Genomic DNA, 5,492 nt, shown 5'->3' on the forward strand with positions numbered 1-5,492 from the left:
GTCCAAGGCAATACCATGGGTGATAGTGCTGAAAATCACACCATGGTCTTTCACACAGTGTCAAGTTGAAACTGTCACTGTCAGTGCATCAGATTGGTAGCAGCATGACACTTGTGCCACTGAGGAATAGGAAGGCATATTTGGCTGTTATGTTTCAGCCAGAGATACCACAATGAGCATGATATAGGTGGTTTCTTTTCTCTCCCCTTGAATTCCTCTGACTGAGGGGTTCTTAAGCTAGGGTCTATGGATGGACCTGGAGGACTTAGTATTTATGTTCACATGTGCTTTTTTGGAAGGGGATTCTTAGCTTCCATCATACTCTTGAAGAGGTCCGTGGCCCCAATAAAAAGTCATTGGCCCAGCTGCTGCTGCTAATAGTGGCTGCTCTTTAATTACACTTCTGATGACAAAATGCTTTCACTGGTCCATTTCCCCTACCTTGCAACAGCTCCAGGTTTCTTAATGAATTCAACACTTATCAGCAGGATTCTTTTTTCTTTAGAAAAAAAAAGAGTTGGGACAAACCTCTCAGTCCCCTGAATATGCATATTAAGACTCTTTTTTCCTATGGCTGGATGTCACTGGAGCTTCTCTTTTAATTCAAGATGACTCTGCAATATAGGGCAGTGACTTTACAACTTTCCCATTTCATCCTCTTTTTTTGTTTCCACCTTCTCAACTATAGAGTGAGAGCAGAATGACCAGTCTCATTTCCCCAAACCTTTCCTTTGCTGGAGCCTTTCACACATCATCAATCCCATTTGAAATGCTGTCCCTTAGATCTCTTGCCAAAGGAAATCCTATCAGCATCTCAAAACGTAACTCAGATGGCCTTTCATCATCCAGGCCTTTCCATCCTAATATTGAATGATATTTATAGTGATAGCTAACATTTATTGAGGGCTTCCTATGTACCAGGCATGACGCTAATAAGTTTTTGGTAAATATTTAAACCAAACCCTTTCAAGTTTTAGGAAGATTAAAGAATGTTAGCCTCTGTAACAAATAAAACAAAAGAAACAAAAAAATAATCTCTGTAGCTTGACAGAGTGGTAACATATTTCTTATGTGTGTAAAGTCTAAATAAGTGTTTCTGTTAAGCAGGAAGACAGGATCAAGGGTCTTGACTCTTTCTATCTGGTGGTTTTAGTATCTTTAACAAGCAGCTTCCAAGCTTGCTGGCTTGAGGATAAAGGATAAATCGTCACTTTTGGGAAGTTTTATTGGCCAATCCTGGAAAATGGCATGTATCACTGTCACTCATATCCTATTGCCTAAAAGGCAATACCTATTGCCGAGGTACTGGAATGCAAATAAGAATTCATCAGATAGGACCTGGAATGGTTCAGCAAATTCAGTCTGTGTGCATGGAGTGCCAGGGCCATGGGGAACGGATCAGTCCTAAAGATAGATGTAAAAGCTGCAACGGAAGGAAGATAGTTCGAGAGAAGAAGATTCTAGAAGTGTATATTGGCAAAGGAATGAAAGATAGCCAGAAGATAACATTCCATGGTGAGGGAGACCAAGAACCAGGACTGGAACCAGGAGATATTATCATTGTTCATTGATCTTTTCATGTGTATGGATATACAGCTGGTTGAAGCCCTGTGTGGCTTTCAAAAGCCAATATCTACTCTTGACAACCGAACCATCATCATCACCTCTCATCCAGGCCAGATTGTCAAGCATAGGGATATCAAGTGTGTGCTAAATGAAGGCATGCCAATTTATCGTAGACCATATGAGAAGGGTTGCCTAATCATCGAATTTAAGGTAAACTTCCCCGAGAACGGCTTTCTCTCTCCTGATAAACTTTCTTTGCTGGAAAAACTCCTACCTGAGAGGAAGGAAGCAGAAGAGACTGATGAAATGGACCAGGTAGAACTTGTGGACTTTGATCCCAATCAGGAGAGACGGTGCCATTACAATGGGGAAGCATATGAGGATGATGAACATCATCCTAGGGGTGGTGTTCAGTGTCAGACTTCTTAATGGCACCGGTGAATAACACTGCTGCTGGCATTTTATATGCAGTAGTGGATGAGTGAAGGACTATAATCATAGCTCACTACTTGCTATTGTTTTTGTTTTAATATTCAACTATAGTAGTGTTTTAAAAGTTAAATGAAGAATAAACTCAAATATAAAAGCAAAAAAAAAAAAAAAACAAAAACAAAAACAAAAAAACAAAAAACTAGCCTATGTCCAAAAGAAGAAGAAATAAATTTGGTAAGAATTTAGAATTGTTTGCCACAAGACACCCTGCTAGGGATTAGGAGAGCCACTGCAATGTTGAATTTTACCTGAGCTTTCTATTCCTGGAAAACAATAGCCATTCAGAAATCCCTCCTGGGGAACGCAGGTGGTCTGTTTTTGGCTCAGGTTGTGATTCTGGGGTCCTGGGATTGACTCTTGCATCAGGGATCCCGCTTTTCCCTCTGCCTATGTCTCTGCCTCTCTCTCTGTGTCTCTCATGAATAAATAAATAAAATCTTAAAAAAAGAAGTCCCTCCACTCTTTCCTCACTTGACTTTGATGAGAATGACAGATGCCCCTTTGTCTACTTGTGAGGAAGCCAGACACAGACTCTCTAAATTCCCACTCTGCTTCAGAAATGATTAGCTGAATGGTTTGTCCATCTAATTAACCAGAGAAAAAAATCCCTGTTAACCACACAATTTCCATTAATTTTCTCTTTCTCCCCAAGGTTCCTACCCACCCTCACCCTGAGCCAGCTCACAACTCCTTTTTTTTCAGTATTTTTTTAATTTAAATTCAATTTGTCACCATATAGTATAACACCCAGTGCTAATCCTATCAAATGCCCTCCTCAGTGCCCGTCACTCAGCACATCCCCCCAACCTTCCCTTCTGCAACCCTTTGTCTGTTTCTCAGAGTTAGGAGTCCCTCAGGGTTTGTCTCCCTCTCTAATTTTTCCAACTCAGTTTCCCTTCTTTCCCTTATAATATTTTCCCCTTCACTGTTTCTTATATTCCATGTATGAGTGAAACCATATGATGATTGTCCTTCTCTGATTGACTTATTTCACTCAACATAATACTCTGCAGTTGCATCTACATCAAAGCAAATGGTGGGTATTTGTCTTTTCTGATGACTGAGTAATATTCCATTGTATATATATACCACATCCTCTTTATCCATTCATGTGTTGAAAGATACTGTGGCTCCTTCCACAGTTTGGCTATTGTGGACATTGCTACTATGAACATTGGGGTGCAGGTGTCCCAGGGTTTCACTAACATCAATATCTTTGGGGTAAATACCCAGTAGTGCAATTGCTGGGTTGTATGGTAGCTCTGTTTTGAACTTCTTGAGGAACCTCCACACTGTTTTCCAGAGTGTCTGCACCAGTTTGCATTCCTACCAAAAGTACAAGAGGGTTCCCCTTTCTCCACATCCTTTCCAAGATGTTTTGTTTCCTGTCTTGTTAATTTTCGCCATTGTCACTGGTGTGAGGTGATATCTCATTGTGATTTTTGATTTGTATTTCCCTGATGGCAAGTGATGTGGAGTATTTTTTCATATACTTGTTGGCCATGTGTATGTCTTCTGTGGAGAAATTTCTATTCATGTCTTCTGCTCATTTCATGATTGGATTGTTTGTTTCTTGGGTGTTGAGTTTAATAAGTTCTTTATAGATCTTGGATACTAGCCTTTTATCTGTTATTTGCAAATATCTTCTCCCATTCTATAGGTTGTCTTTTAGTTTTGTTGACTGTTTCTTTTTCTGTGCATAAGATTTTTATCTTGATGAAGTCCCAGTAGTTCATTTTTGCTTTTGTTTCCTTTGCCTTCATAGATGTATCTTGCAAGAAGTTGCTGTGGCCAACTTCAGAATGGGTGTTGCCTGTGTTTTCCTCTAGGATTTTGATGGATTCTTGTCTCACATTTAGATCTTTCAACCATTTTGAGTTTATCTTTGTGTATGGTGTAAGAGAATGGTCTAGTTTCATTCTTCTGCATATGGCTGTCCATGTGGATATTCTTTCTTGCTTTGTTGAATATTAGTTGAGTTGAGTGCCCATTTCTGGGTTCTCTATTCTGTTCCATTGATCTATGTGTCTGTTCTTGTGCCAGTACCATATTGTCTTGATGATCACAGCTTTGTAATACAGCTTGAAATTAGGCATTGTGATGCCCCCAGCTTTGGTTTTCTTTTTCAAAATTCCTCTGGCTATTCAGTGTCATCTCTGACTGAATACAAATCTTAAGATTATTTATTCCAACTCTGTGAAGAAAGTCCATGGTATTTTGACAGGGATTGCATTGAATGTGTAAATTACCCTCGGTAGCATAGACATTTTCACAATATCTATTCTTCTAATCCATGAGAATGGAATGTTTTTCCATCTCTTTATGTCTTCCTCAATTTTTTTTCAGAAGTGTTCTGTAGTTTTTAGGGTATAGATCCTTTACCTCTTCGGTTAGGTTTATTCCTAGGTATCTTATGGTTTTGAGGGCGATTGTAAATGGGATTGACTCCTTAATTTCTCTTCCTTCAGTCTCATTGTTAGTGTATAGAAATGTCATTGATTTCTGGGCATTGATTTTGTATCCTGTCACACTGCCAGATTGCTGTATGAGTTCTAGCAATCTTGGGGTGGAGTCTTTTGAGTTTTCTATATACAGTATCATATCATCTGTAAAGAGGGTGAATTTGATTTTTTCTTTTTCAATTCAAATGCCATTTATTTCTTTTTATTGTCTGATTGCTGAGGCTGGGACTTCTAGTACTATGTTGAATAAGAGTGGAGAGAGTGCACATCCCTGTCATGTTCCTGATCTTAGGGGAAAGGCTCTCAGTTTTTCTCCATCGAGAATGATATTTACTGTGGGCTTTTCATAAATGGTTTTTAAGATATTGAGGAATGTTCCCTCTATCCCTACACTTTGAAGAGTTTTAATCAGGAATGGATGCTGTATTTTCTCAGATGCTTTCTCTGCATTTATTGAGAGGATCATATATGGTTCTTGTTTTTTTCTCTTATTGATGTGATCTACCATGGTGATTGTTTTATGAGTGTTGAACCACCCTTGCTTCCTGGGGATAAATTCCACTTGGTTGTAGTAAATAATCCTCTTAATGTACTGTTGGATCCTATTGGCTAGTATTTTGGTGAGAATTTTTGCATCCATGTTTATCAGGGATATTGGTCTATAATTCTCCTTTTTGGTGGGGTCTTTGTCTGGTTTTGGATCAAGGTAATTCTGGCTTCATAAAATTAGTTTGGAAGTGTTCCCTCCCTTTCTATCCTTTGAAACAGGTTTAGTAGAAGAGGCATTATTTCTTCTTTATACTTTTGGTAGAATTCCCATGGGAAGCTACCTGGCTCTGGACTTTTGTGTCTTGGGAGATTTTTGATGACTTCTTCAATTTCCTCATGGGTTATTGGCCTGTTCAGGTTTTCTATTTCTTCCTGTTCTAGTTTTGGTAATTTGTGGGTTTCTAGAAATGCATCCATTCCTTC

General features: G+C 38.9%; 1 pseudogene; it reads left to right on the forward strand.

The window, feature by feature from the left end:
- Nucleotides 1–1,301: 1,301 nt before the first annotated feature.
- Nucleotides 1,302–1,995, forward strand: LOC129507318 (dnaJ homolog subfamily A member 1-like; annotated as a pseudogene).
- Nucleotides 1,996–5,492: the final 3,497 nt, after the last annotated feature.

The sequence above is a fragment of the Nyctereutes procyonoides genome, unplaced genomic scaffold (assembly GCF_905146905.1).
Source record: "Nyctereutes procyonoides isolate TBG_1078 unplaced genomic scaffold, NYPRO_anot_genome, whole genome shotgun sequence".
NCBI lineage: Eukaryota > Metazoa > Chordata > Mammalia > Carnivora > Canidae > Nyctereutes > Nyctereutes procyonoides.